Here is a 15,490-nt window from a genome sequence, read left to right on the forward strand (position 1 = left end):
GATTTTATTAGTATTATCGCATTGCAAACACCCAAAGCTAGCGCAGGCAGCAGCTGCAGCAATAACAATACAATATAATTTATAAATAATTCAAATAATTTTCAGTTGACGGCGACGCAAGCGCAGCATCAATTTCTTTCATTGTCTTTCACTTGACAATTGACTGAGTGTGTGTGTGTGTGTGTGTGTGTGTGTGTGTGTGTGTGTGTGTGTGTGTGTGTGTGTGTGTGTGTGTGTGTGTGTGTGTGTGTGTGTGTGTGTGTGTGTGCTAATCACCAGCTTAGCTAGGCAAAGTCGAGTAAGCAAGCTAAGAACAAAAGTCAACGCAGCAGCTGCTGCTGCTTCTGCTGCTGCTGCCACAGACAAATACGACAACAATTGCTTTAAACAAAGCGTTAATTAGACGTTGCTTTGACCATCATCAACTTCACCTTCAACTCCAGCTCATAGTTATGCTTAATGCTGGGGGCTTAGCTGTAGACCGACTGAGTGCAAAATTAGCTAAAACAATGAAAGCTGCATTAGGCGAGTCGACCACAGCTAATCCATGCACAATAGTCCAGACAACAACAACAATAGACAAATGCAGCTGCCTCTATATTTAATTGAACTGAATTATTTATGTATAGATATTTATGAAAAGCACAATGCATAGAGCAAACATGTCCAATAACCTTTACCTGCCCTATACAAATAGTAAATGAATAGATGAACATGACAAGAGAACAAGAGCATAATTAGGGGTGTCCGACTAGCAGATACCTGCACCCTGCGCACAGCTGCAATTGCATGCCTATGCCTTGTGGAATAACTTTTACTCTAGTTGGACTTTCGTAATCAAATGTTCAAAGCTATTACTCTCGATAAGGAAACGGAAAGTACTATGTAGTATATAATAGAGATATTCTCTTCTCACTTTTACTAGCAGAGCATGCTTTGTAGCCTTTGCTTCAAGCCAAATACCAGTGCTGCACAACAATAATAATCAATATAGATGATTAACAGGGATTACAAATTTACTCTAAGCCAAAGAGAACTTATTCAATTTCACATAGCCAAAGATACGAACACGATGTTTAAGCGTGCGTTATTCATGCTGACTCAAAGCTAGAGCTCTATATGCATTATGATTCAATACGTTGGGCATGATTCAGTAAATGGGATCAGCAGAAAAAGTGTAGATAGAAGCATTCCAAATTACTGTTCTTAAGTTTGCCATAGTAAAAAGAAAGAGATAGGGGGAGAGAGAGCGAGAGAAAAGTATAATAAAATGAAATCGCAATGGCAGACAGATGTTTCAGTTATTGGCATAAACAATTGTCAGGTATTTTGATGAGCTCCATGTAGTTCAGCGAGTAAATGTTTTTTAATAATATCTTCAATGTTTATTAGCCCAAAAGCGAAGCCAATGGTTCTATGATCATGCCAGATGCTCAGCCCAATCTCTGACCAATAATGAGCTCTGCACAGCGGAAAACTATTTCAACGCCTTCAATAAAGAACAACAGGAAACTACACTAAATATACACTATATATATTTATTATGATAAGTGAAGCCATAAAAAGCGCTATTGATGATTATTTTATTAGACTGTAAAGAGCCCAACGCTTAACTGTTATATATATATATATATCTTGTTTCCATACTTTATTTAACTTGTTGAACTGATTTCGAGTTCCTGCTGTAAGTGAATCTATTTGGCAAACCTAACCTAAGCTTTTAAAACTATTTGGGATGTCATCAAATATTGCAAATTTTATTGATTTAATGGAAAAGTTATCGATTATTTCAAAACTAAACATGATGTGTGGAAGACTGAAGATCTGAATACTTTTGCTAGCTTTCTGAAGGGTTACGATTAAGCTGTTCGGATCTCACTTGACCAAGAGTATATATATATATATAAATATATATACATATATACACATATGTATATATAGAATCAGCTGGTCTCCCTAGGTCGCCAGTGACATAGCTTTCGAAGTAGAGACTGTTTCGCGGGCAGAGAGAAGAGGGACGCCTGAGTCCTTGACCTTGACCGGCTCCCGTTTACGTATCTTACTGTTGGCCATTCGAACTTGGTTTGCCTGGAGGCACTGGCACGGCGCCTTTGCGTTTACGTTTGCCTTTGGTCTTTGCTGTTTATGTTGTATCGTTGAATGAAAATTGAAAAATTCATTTTTAAGCATTTGTTTACATCGCACCAGGTAAAGCACACAGTGTAGCGGGCGGCGGCGGCACGCGTGCTCATGAACTTTAAGCACAAAGTCGAAAAGTTGAAAGATAAATAAGCGTTAACGTGTAAATAGACAACAACAACAACAAGAACAACGACAGCAACAGCAACAGCAACAGCAACAACAGCAACCGAAGCAACACCAGCAGACGCCAAAAGACCAAAAATAAACACAAACAATGGCAAATGCAATTAGCAACAGTCGGAAACTGGAAGAATACTCAAATACCCTTACGGAAAACACAACAAATGGCTCGAAATTAACACAGACCAACAAAACTGTGATTCAATGGAGTAAGCGGTTTTTCTGAAGAGTTGCTTAGTCAAAACACAATTATTCGTCGAGAGTGAATACCAGACTAAAGTCATGACTAGCTTGTATTGTTCTCAAAAATACAGTTACGATGCCTGAAACTAATTCTGCTGGACTGCAAAAGCAAGCAATTAAGATATCGTCTGGAGAACTCATTTAGTAGCTGAACTACTCTTGACCTTTCTCACTTTAACTTATGTTGTTCTCTCTCTTGCTCTACCTCTCATTGACATTATAAATTTTGCCTTGCTCTACCTCTACCTCTCTTTCTCTCTGTCTCTCCCTCACCCTCTTTCTCTGAATCTATCCCTTTCTCTCCTTTTCTTTCTCTGCCTCTTTCTTTCTTTCACTTTCGTTCTAACTTATGACACGCTCTGCCTCTCTCTGTATCGATCTTTCTCTCTCTCTCTCTCTCTCTCTTTTACAGTAACTCATGCACCTCATTCTGTTTTTCTATCAGTGCCTTTCTCTGTATCTGTTCTTCTAATAATTGTCCCTCTCATTCTAACTTAAGATACTCTCTATTCTGTTTTTTACCATCTCTCTCTCATTCTCCCTGTCTCTCTCTCTTTTTCTCTTGCAAGTTTCTCGTATTTCGGTACATAAACTAGTTCCTTCTTGTGATGTCTCTTGTAAAGAAACATAATCTTTATAGATCTAATTTGCAGGAAATTTAAAAAAATATATTTTTTTTTATATTTCACTGACTTTCAGCTGCATCGCAAATCCCATCATTGATCTCAAGTTAAAACAGTTTACATTTTCCTCAAATAAAAAAGCAATTCGCAAATTTATATTTCGTATAACTTTCATATATTATCGCTGCTTAGCTAAACGCTTGTGTAACGAGACTTAGTTCTAAGCGCCATAAATCTTTTATGGCTCGGCGCAGTTTATAACTCTATAAAATATGAAGTTATCTAAGACGAAGCATTGCAGCTCTAACCTAGCTAACCTGCTTATCAATTACATTTCGCTTTCGAACCAGTTTGGATTCAGAGTGCTTCGATTGGTTCAAGTCGTATGAAAATTATTGCTAATTTCTGGGAAATTCGTTCACAGGCATGGCATATGTATATGCTTAAGCTGTGAAACCTAAACACAGGGAATATCATCTAAGATTTATAAATATATATATATATATGTATGTCCACATTCATTCTATATATATGCAAGATATCCATCAAAATCATATGCCATTAAAAGGCGTTAGAAAACAACGGCAAAGTTAGACAAATTGATTTCATGTATAAATTTTTTATATACTCGCTCAGGCAGGGCAAAGAGTATATGGGTTCTGCGCAAAGCACTGGAGAATGCTGTTCCGAAATTACTAAATGTTTACTATGTCTTGACTCGGAATATAATCTATATAAATATATATTTAAATCAAAAGTTTTGACAGCTTTAGTGTTGAGTTTTGTTGATCGTATCTGTAAGATTGGCTTTTTTATGCAACGTGAACGAGTATTGTGCAGTCCGCTGCGTTTTTCGTTGCTGTTGCCGTTGCCGTTGCGCAATGGCCGTGACGAGAACATTGTTAGTAATTGTTGTTGCTGTTAACAAAACATTTTCATTGTTGTTTATTTATATTCAGAATGCCAATCGGTAAATGCTACAGTTTTGGAGCTAATCTGCGAGCTGTCCGGTGTAAGTCTACGCACTGAGATGCTGACAGCTGATGGCAAATGGCATAAAAAAGAAAATAAGGTGTCTGTGTGTGTGCGTGCGTGTGTGTGTGTGTGTGAAACAGAAGCGACATGAAACAGAAGACGCTTCGGTAACCCGATATTATCATTAATACGAAAGCAGCTGACAACGAGGCAAGAGCAGCGACCACAACAATTTGATAAAGTATCTTTGAGAGCGCCGAGAAGTGGTTGCCAAGTGGCCCCATGGATGCCGAATGGGTGCCCATTGGGGCGCTCTCGAAACGTTCGTTTTCAGCTATTTTTAGCTAATTATAATTTATTTTCAAACAAATCTGAAATGGTCGAGAATAACGTTTGCAGTTACATGGAACAGAATACAGGTATTTATATGCTCTATAGTATAGCTATATATATATGTATATGTGTGTGTGTGTGCATGTGTATATTTACTTTCAATTAGAGCCAATCATGCGCTGACAATGTCGAAATGGCCAACAGCCAGCCAGCTCCTCACGCAGGATAAACTGCCCACTCAAAGTCAAAGTCAAAGTCAAGTCAAATGGATGACCCACAAAGCGAAATTGTTTTTGCCAGGGGCTCTTTGTGAATGATTTGTAATTGATACTTGATCTGTTGAAGCGTATAAAAGCCACTTTAGGCGTTGGCATTACGTCACCTTGGCTCAAAGCCGCAGTCGCAGTCGCAGTCGCAGTGACAGTCACAGATTTCAGTCAGTTCAGATTCAGATACAATTCGAGAGGCGGTCCGGACTTCAGCTCCGGGCAATTGGGTTAGAACAACAACAACCAGATAGAGCAAGAAACATACAGCAACAACCACAACAACAATAACCATATATGCCCAGAGCTAATGCAGAATCTCAGTTAATATAACCAATTTTGTATGCTCTACCTACATATATATATATATATATATATATATATATATATGTATATATTGAGTGAAAAAGCCCCTTTCACCCTACTGGAGTGCAATTCGTATACTTAACAACTCTTATAGAGTTCAATGATCTTTTTTCTATATAAATTTGATATTTGCTTTATTGGATTTCAATTATTCATGTTCGGAACATAAACTTCGCGTTACATGCCTTAGTTTTGGACCAACGTAACGTCAGCTTACTTAGAATCCCATTAATCACTGAACTTGCATATAATGAACAACTTTAATGATCTCAACTTTAATGATCTCAGCTGAATTCGCAGTCTGGAGCTTAACATTTGAAAGTTGCATTAAATATTTCATTTGCTTTGCCTTGCTTGAGGCGTGTCCCTTTAAGAGATCTATCTGTATATAACTTATTAGAGAGAGATCAATCTACACACGCACATGGAGCGTAGCGTAGTTAAAGGACTTTGCTTAGAGTATGCTAAAAACAACTAAGTCGCTAACTGAATCATACCAAAAAGCGACATCCAACGATCTGAACGGCTGGACAACTCGATGCTGATCGAGAACGAGCAGCAGCAGCAACAACAACAACAACAACAACGCTTGACTTTGCCTCAAGTTCGTAGCGGAACAGCTGTTTTTGCAGCGGCTCTGGCAGTCGCTGTCGATGTTGACGTCGCTGCCGCTGCTGCTGCGACTGTTGTTGGTGTCGCTTCACGCTTCGGAAATTTTCGAGAGATTTTCAGCGTCAAGCTCGGAATCTGAAACTGGTCTTAAACGCGTGCGTCTCTCAGCCTCTGTGTGTGCGTGTGTGTGTGTGTATAATGCGTATATAAATCATAAATTTTTATACGAGTAATTTAAAAGTTCAGCGGCAGCTACAACAACACAAACAACAACAACAACACCAACACCAGATTAAATCAAAACGTAATATACATTAGGTAAATGAATTCTGTCGTTGACTTTAACTAATAAGTTGTTGTTTCAAATTGCGATCTTATGAATAAAAGGTCGGGCAGGGCAGACGAAAGGAGCAGGAGCAATTTTCCATGGCACGAACTTCGAAACTCAGCATAAGCAGCGCACAAAAAAACCCAAAAATGCAGGAAACCCCGAAAGGAAAAACAATAATAAAATGCTGCTTGGTAAGTCCCATGCGTTGTTTTCCTTTTCTCCATCTCTCTCTCTATCTCTGTTGCTTTTCCATCTGCTGTCTTAGTTTCTCACTTGCATTGCTGCATTAATATTGTCACTTTAAATGGCTTACATGCTGACCGGCCTTAGCCTGAAGGTATTTCCCCAAAGACTTCAGCCCTTCACTCGAGCACGGGGAACTCCCACACACAATTAACAGCGACAGCAACAAGCAATAAAGATAAACTTAAAAAAAAAAAAAAACAAAACAATAAAAACTCCCCTGAACAGGTCAATGCGTTTTTATCAAATCGTTAAAAATTGAAAAAATTTATCACTTTTCCAATATATTTTTTCAGATATCTAGCTAAAAGGAATGAACAGCTGTTAACTATATTTCACTTAACATACCTATGTTATCTCTAGTTAACACTGAGCTGCAAATACTATGTTAAGTGCGGATCGCTAATGCTTATCAACTTCCTGATTTACAGTACATTACATTTATTTAATTTTTTTTAATAAAAACTAATCCAGAAGCCAAATTATATATAGTTTTTAATACCGGCTCGCTTCTGTTTGGCTTGACTTGTATATTTTTAGTCGCTTCCACGTTCGATTTATGATCTTTTTAGTATATATTATCTAATTTATTATACAAAATCGTTTACACTCCAAAAATAGCCGCATTTATCGATGCCTGTCGATATTTTTGTACTTTCCATACCATTTACGTGGCTATCTTTGACGGAATAACCATAAATTATATTGAAAAGAATTTATAGGTTTTCCTCTTCAGATAGACCTGTAAATGATATGGAGAAAAAGCTATAAACTTTTGCACTTTGTGAACGGGTATAAAATTAGTTGACAAAGTGCTAAAACAAAGGCGAATGGCAAACACAATAGAAATATTCAAAGTTAGTTTGAAACGTGAGCAGCGGACAGTGTCAGAGAATAGAATTTGAACACTTTCCATTGTAGTGCTGATACCATAATTGTTGTCGTACGACTTACAGATGGAGAAGATCCACTCGCATTTGCAACGCTACCCTCATAAATAGCTGAAGCGACATTGTTTGATATTGAGATATGCTTACGTAAGAGAACAGCTGTGTGCTCCACCATAAAGTGGATCCACAGCGACGCCCGCCCAGAAGTCCACCCACCTCGTACGCCTCAACGCTTGGTTTGTCAAACGTCAAGCGTATTCGTGGTATTGAAATTCTATACGATATTGCACATAACTGCAAATGCACTCACCAGTTCACTGCAAACCTACGTCAGCTAGTACACTGAGCGAAAACAAGTACGGCAAACCTACGTGAATTATCTAATGTCTCCTATGCACGTGCACGCTCCGAAGACGTCATAAATATCGAAAGCTAGAGCGTTTCTATAGAAATGATTATAAAAAACTAACAAGTTCATGCCAATGGAATTGCAATGCCCGAATCGTAGCGAGAAATGGGTACGAGAGTCGGGAGCGGGAGTGAACGACTCAATAGTCAGCTCGGGTCAGATCAGGCCAGATCTGAACTGCTTTCGCCAAAGTGTTATACTCGTCATATGCGTATATCAACTTTAGAAGAATCGATCGATCTAAGTTGATATCGATTTTAATCGAAAGAATCCACAAATGCTGAAACTTGGAAAACTCTATATTGACAAGTGTTTACATAGGTAAGCCCAAACAATCTTGGACTTTTTCCCAAAAACTAACTTAGGAAATCTTCTTAATTTTTATATTTTAGCTGGAGCTCAAAGACAAAGAGCTGATCATATTATACAAAGCACTAAAAGAATTTGGAGTAAAGTCGTCCGATACGCTAGCTTCATGGCTCGCACTACAGTGCAGCAAATTTGATTTAAGCCGCAATCGAATTTGATTTTAGGGCTTTGTACTGTGCGTAGTTGTAAGAGCGAATTACAGTTATTGGATTCATATTTTTATGTTTACCATATTGAGCAAAGACGTTACGGATATTACAAGTATGCAACGCAAGGCAGCAGGGCATCAAGCAGCAAGCAGCAGGCGGCAAGCTGCCAGGCAGACGCAATGTCGCATCCGACACACACAATTTCGATATTGGCATCGATGTTGTTGCCAACTTGCTGCAGGCGGTAAATTGGCTTGTGGCTTGTTGGTTTTCTGCTCTGTTGGCTTGCGCAGCTAGTTTCCATGTTTTAATGGTCAAGTGTCTATAGCGCCACTAAAAATTGGGGCGGCAAAGGCGTGGCCAGGCATTGTTAACGACTTGCAACGCACGAGGCGACCATAAAATGCATTTAATGCATTTGGAAAAAAGGAAATGTTTATGGCTAAGTGTCTGCACAGTGCACTAGCGAGAGACTAACTGTCCCAGGTGCAGGCTTAAACAGTTCCCACAAACCGAGCGAAGGAGAGATCACAAATGAGACACTTCAAGTTCTCAGAGCTTTAAAATGTAAAAAGAAAACAAGCCAAAAATTCCAAAGGAGAAGCAACAGAAGAGCGGAGAATAGCGAATATATCGTTGAGAGTTTGGAGTTGCCACATATTTCAGAAAAAGAAAATGTACCAAAAGTGGCACATCATCTTTTGGGCACAAAAACTATACAAGCATTTGAAAAAATGACTTCAACTCAAATATGGAATCTATTTAAATTTGATTGAATGGAATTGAGTTTAAGTCGAATTAGTAAAATTCACGAAAATTATTTAAAAAAAACTAAAAGTTATATATTTTTTAATTGCGAGTACATTTCTTATAGTAACTATTTTATTATGTATAAATGATATAAAAATAAATTCAAAGCTGAAAAGAATCCTGCTCGAAACTTATTTGTTTTACTTGAGTGGAGATTGGGTACATTTTCAACGTATTTGGTACATGTGCTGTCCTCGTTGGTACAAAACATTTCGCTCAAGTGGCAACCGTGGCTGAGAGCTGAGAGCTAAGAGCTGGCAGGCAGGCAGCAAGCGATCGTCGCTTCGGCTGGCAGTTTATGTTTTCTGCTGTCGTTCATGCTGCTGCTGCTGCTGCTGCAGTCGGCGTCGGGAAGTGTAGAATGCAACAAAACAAAAACACAAGGCACGAATGCAAAATGAGCAACATTTTAAAATGTGTTGTTGTTGATGTTGTATGCTTGTCTTTTGATCCGCTTAACTGTGAAGAGAAGCAAACACGAATACAACGACAAACATAAAAACAGAAACAAAAGCAAAAAGGTAAACATATCAACTCACCAATAACACACACAAACATAAACACACGCAAACACAGAAAACAACAACAAAGCGTGTCGCAGGTAAACTAATTAAGAGGTAAACACACAACACAACACAACACACACAGCACAAGCACAGTAAAAAAAATGAACAAACAACACGAACAAATGCAATTATTATTACAATATTTGTTTATTACTATTATTATGCATATGCTAAAATATATAAATAGATTAATTACTTTGAAACCACGTTTTGGATGTTTCTGGGACTCCAAACTTTCAACGACGAAGTCGCGGTTGCGGTCGTCGTCGTCGCCGCCGTCGCTGTCGCCGTTAACGCAGTTGCAGCGACGCTGGCAAGAATGCAGCTAAAATAAAAACACACACACTTCTCTTGTTATAGTTGTTGTTGCTGTTTTTGTTGCAGTGAGAGAAGTCGGCGAATTGCAATTGTTGTTGTTGCCGTTCTTATCGCACGTCCCTCAGCAGCCACGTTCAGTTTTTAGTTTTGATTGTTATTGTTATTGTTGCCGTTGCAGTTTTGTCTAGTTTGTAGTTTGACTAAATAATATTACTATTTAATATAGTTGCTTTAAGTATTTATTTGAGTACAATTGCATTTAAAGGAAACAACGGACAAACATTGTAAACACATTCACTTGGCCATCAGCAACAAATGACAGCACGAACTGAAACTGAAACACGCGCGCATTTTGCGGCACTGATGCAAAATGATGCGCGCGCGAGCGTCACACGTCCGCCTCATTCGGCTTCGTTTTTGTTTCTGAATTATCGATGGCATACATTTGCTTCAAATGGCGCGTCTTATCGATAACTTTGCTGGCAGTTAAACAGCAAAAAATACGAATTCTTCATAATTCTGTACATTGGCAGTGCCATTTGGAGCATAACAGTACACTTTTATGTTAACCACACGAATTCAGTTAACATGCTGTTAGGCATTATGGCGTTTAAACATATTCTATTTGTTGCACTCAATAAAAATAATGTTTACATATTTGGTTAAAAAATTTGAGCATTAAATATATTTTTTATATTTTTTGTTGGAATTTTTAAGCATTTTAAATATATTTCCATACAAATATATTTAAATCATTTTATAATTTTTTATTTTTTCTTAAGAAAATATAAAATGATTGTTTTCAGTAATCGAGAATTCAAAAAATTAAGTTAATTATTTGCGGAACTACCCAAAAAAAAAAAATTACAAAATGAATTTCATAGGCGGACGTGACCGCTGCAGAGGATGCTATTAATTGGAATATGATTATGCTGATGATGATGATGATGCTGGTTGATGATGATGGTAACCAAAAATTATAAACATAATTGCAAATAGAATTTGGTAGCCTTGATTAGTTGGGGCGAACCGCTAATTAAAATGCGCTTCTGCTAATTAACTGTTGGTTCGAAATCAAATCATATTAATTTTAATTAAAAAGGACACAAAGTCAAACTCACGGAAACTAACTTCCCAGCCAGCCAGCCAGCCAACCAGCCAAGCATCTATCCATCCACCCACACAGCATTGTCGCATTGGGCAATTCATCAGCGTTTGTCAGGCCGACAACGTTTATAAATCTTTGAAGCTGTCGAATTAAGTGCTGCCATTCATGGACACGACCCGAGCTCACTGTACCGCCTATCGCCAGCAGGATGAGTTCTAGGGCAATAATTCTTGGTGTGTACCGCTGTCAATTAGAAGTTGCTACGGAACCCAACTCGCCGCGCAACTCGGCGTACACAGATCCAAGAACGTTTCCCAATTGCTTGACACAGCAAATTAAAAAGTTCTCTTTAAGCATTTGTATGCCCTCTCAACTGCTGAAGGCATTTTAGGGTACTGTACACCGGATATACATATATGTATATATATACAAATATATAATCGAGTAGATCTACTCATGTCAATTTTTCTATTTGTTACATCATCTGCATGAAAAAGTAGAAATTGTAATTCCGATATCTCATTCCGATTTTCAAAAATAGATAATACTTCTGCTTGGATTTCTTAGGTAGAATGAAGCCCCTCAATACTTAGCAATATCAAATTTGACACATATTTAACGCTGGAAATTCACAAGCATGTTTCAAAATCTGATCCAGGGTAGCTTTTAGTCATGTACTGCACACAAGAGCAATCTTATTAGTTAACGCCAGCGCTTGGCTTGAGCAGAGTATTGGAATTGGGTCAAGCCGAGGAGCGCTGCTTGCAGCTTGTAAATTTATTTGCAAGAAAAGGACATTCAGAGTATATACTTAAAAAATATGTTGGTTTCAAATTAACTCACTCAAACTATATGGATCTGCATGAAATTATATGTAGGTGGCCAACTAACCTTCTTTCACGAAAAACCTTAATTACATGCAAGCTTGACAAATTTAAAAGTCGGAGAATTTGCTGCATCGTTTCATCAGAATGAGACTTTTCTGATGCCTGCAACAGGTGTTGCCTCCGATTACATTTGGTCATAAGAGATGGTAAAGGAGAGTGAGAGAGTGAGGAGGAAGGTTCAAGTGGATTTATGCACATGTTGCATGCTCGTATTGCATTGCATCGTTGATTGGGCTGACTAATTGGCGTTGCCAGGCGCCGCTGCACGTTGACTCCCTTTTGCCAGCAAAATGATGCGAATCGTAACTGAAGAATGTAAATGAAAGTGCAGCTACAGCTCCTTAAAACGTCTCCTGCAATTAGCACAAATCGCATTAGGCTTTGCGGATTACAGCTTCGAGTATGCAAAGCTTGCAATCGCCTTAATTTTGTGTGCTGAAGTAATCACAGTTCACCTCAGCTGTATTTGCTTAAATTCTATTGATACGAAATATAATTTCCAATAAAATGTACAAATTATATGATTAAATGAAATAGCTTAGGGGAATTGTGAATAATTCTTGTTGTTTCTCAAATTGTTGTTCACCACATTTGAGTGTTGCTGTCTTTTGTCGTAAGTGGGCGCTGACTCCCTCGACAAGTTGTTCAGTGGAAAGCTCACTTAGATTTCAATTAAGGGTCGGCTTGTCACACACAAAGACTTCTGCATATCAACTGTCATCATCATCATCATCGACATCATCATCTTAGCTTAGTCATGCTACTGCTGCTGCTTCCCAGGTGACGATGAAATGCGTCAATGGCAGCAGCAGCCGCAGAAGCAGCTCAACATGTGGCCTGGTTGCAGCTACAGAAATAGACAAAAAGATTAGCGCATCGAGGGTATAATGTTGTGATGCTTGATGCTGGGACAAGGACAACAGTGTGTGGCACCCGCTTGCTTTTAGTCTCCCCCGCTCCCTCTCTAACTCTGTTTCCCTTTCTCTCTAGAAATATATTTATATCTCTGTTGATTGGTTTGTCATCATCAAGACGCTTGTGCACTTTGAGCGCATTGAAATATTAAAGTCGTACATAAATTTAGCTATAAAGATTCAAGCTGTTGCACCCACAAACACACACACACACGCACACGCACACACGCACACACGTGCTCCCTGCAGGCTGCAATTACATTTATGACCGGCGGGGCTTTGCGGCGTATACGTATTTTATTTGCCGCGCGCATAAAAGTATGCTATAAAAATTTGGTAAAATTTCAAGTGTCACACCAGCATGTACCGGAATTTGTTGCTCAATACGAACATGAGCAAAGCACACATTTGTTGGGAATTTGCAAGATTCTGTAAAGTTTATGAACATATTGAGCCGCCCATTGTATTGTGAAGTGAAAGGTTTATGATGGAGTCATGAAAAACTGCGTAAGAATTTAAGCAACAGCGAATTTGCTGTTATTTTGCGTGGACTCTGCCGTAGCAATGAATGATGATGAATCAACATATTAAAAACTGAACGCCCCAAAAACCCCACACAACGTTCGCAATTTATATGCGATGAGGCGGCGTCTTGCGATATGCGTGAATTCCATTTCATTTCATTCGTATGCAAATATTTCCCTTACTCAAGCTCTGTTTGCCTGCGTGTGACATGTGACGCCATTTTGTGCTGCATATCTTGCATGCGTGTGTGTATTATTGATATTTGCCATTTCCAGCCGTAAAATAATAAGTGAAAATCAACGGCCAAGTCTTAGGGTCGAGGTTCTTCTTGTCTTTGACCCTTTTGTCAACGTCCACGCTTTAATTGGCTCATGCAAATTGATAATTGAGTCAAACGATATCATTGTGACTCTTCTGACTAGCCACGCCCCATCCAATTGTGCGGGCGTTCGTGCGGCACACGATTAACAAGAGCCATTGATAAACATGAAATACGAGTTGTGGACGAGGCAAAGCAGCCCCATTCAAAGGCCCCAAACAAAAGTTCCTTTTCTCTCCCTACACACAAGGACAAACATGCACTCAATGCCATCGGCGACGCTTCCATGCAGTCACGCGGCCCGTGGGTGGCGGGATTGTGGGCAGCGGCCTGTTGACTATGGACGCTCTGCTGTGCCGTGAAATGAGTGTGTGGCCGTGTGAAACTGGTTGGCCTGCAGCTTAACAATTAATACACAGCCAGCACATAGCACGTGGTACCACAACTCTTCCATTTCCATTTCCATTTCCATATCCGTTTCCGTATCCATATTTTCAATCCTATCACTCAGCAGGATTCTTTAGCTGGCTGAATCGTGGAATGTATGCTTCAATCTCGCTCTGCCGTTGGGCTAAGAGAGAAAAGCAATTTTGTTAAGCTGAGCTGCAGTTTAAGCACAATTTTTTATTATTTGTGCACAATTAGTAGACAAAACTTAACTTACCACAATAATGGCAAAAGGTAATAAATATTTTGCCATCTAAATGTGGGCGATAACTCTAACAACTGCGGAGATATAGTTGTTGAAAATTGTTTTAGTCTTGCTTGGTCGCCCAACATAATCTTTTCAGTCTAGCAGCTGATCTTCACATAAAAAAAAACACACAGTTCGAAGTTAGTTGTTGTTTTTAGATATTATTTATAAGTTATACAACGCAATTAAAATTTCGAAAATATCTGAAACCTACCTACGAGTCGCATAGCACGCCAGTCTACCAGTTCCAACTAAGTTGTTCATATAAACACTTATTCCACTGGGGAAATTAGAGAACGCGAATAACGAAACAGCATGGATCAGCAATAATGAATCAATTAGTCAATGCTGATTTCTTGATTGAAGTTAACATTTAATAAACTAACCAAATCAGTAAGAAAATCATTTAATCAATCAATGAGTATTAGTTCGATTTTAATTAAAGAAAGGCTCCTTTTAAATTATAGATATTGGACTTTTTCACGATTACATGAACTGTGGAATACAGCTTTATAGCAACTCTCTGTCTTTCGCTCCATCTCTCTCTGTCTCTCTCTTTTTTCTCTATCTCTATCTCTTTCTTTCTCTCTCTCTCTCTATACATCTTTCTCTCTCTTCCTTTCCCACTGTCTCCTGTCTCTCTCTCTCTCTCTCACTCTCTCACTCGCTCTCTCTACATGCATTCACTTCGCCTCACTGCAAAAACCATTTCACGCATGTAAAGAGCTTCAGCAACATCAAATAAAATTAATTTGACCACACAATCAGAAAGCAGCAAAAAAAATGTTGCCAACGCCTGGCCTGGGCCACTTTCCGTTCACATGATGCTGCAATCGCAAGGTCAGTGCCAAGGGAGACGACTGCAACAGGAGGATAAACAAGAAGCTCAGCAGAGGCCACAGCGGAGGAGCGCTAAGAACGAAAAAATGATAAAATAAAAGAAATGTGGACGTTGTAAATATGCCTGCGTATCCAAGTACAGTAAAGCTCTCAAAATAATGACCCAGAACGGTAATCCATGTATTCAATAATCGATTCTTATCGAAATAATAGACTTGCAGCTAAGTTTTCCTTAGTTACGTGATCGAACGGACGGAAATGACTAGATCGGCTTGACTGCCAACCCCGATTAAGAATATGGAATAAGCCACGCCTACTTCTGAGACTTACATTCATTTTCCTTAAAAGAAGCTTGGGCTATGGTTAGCAGTGAGTTAG

The 15,490-nt window shown here is 38.8% G+C and overlaps 1 protein-coding gene across 2 annotated transcripts in view; it reads right to left on the bottom strand.

Moving 5' to 3' along the window:
• The window catches only part of LOC111593022 (adenylate cyclase type 9), a 57,724-nt gene extending 47,494 nt beyond the window's left edge, over positions 1-10,230 (bottom strand). Inside the window, exon 1 of one of the 2 annotated variants that reach the window (XM_023305563.2) lies at positions 9,704-10,230. The gene's annotated coding sequence lies outside the window, so the exon portion shown is untranslated. Of the gene's footprint in view, positions 1-9,085; positions 9,098-9,703 lie in introns of those variants that run through there. The other variant, XM_030224124.1, reaches the window with a different exon arrangement.
• Positions 10,231-15,490: the final 5,260 nt, after the last annotated feature.

This window comes from Drosophila hydei, unplaced genomic scaffold (genome assembly GCF_003285905.1).
Source record: "Drosophila hydei strain 15085-1641.00,03,60 unplaced genomic scaffold, DhydRS2 tig00000361-arrow-arrow-pilon, whole genome shotgun sequence".
NCBI classification, from domain to species: domain Eukaryota; kingdom Metazoa; phylum Arthropoda; class Insecta; order Diptera; family Drosophilidae; genus Drosophila; species Drosophila hydei.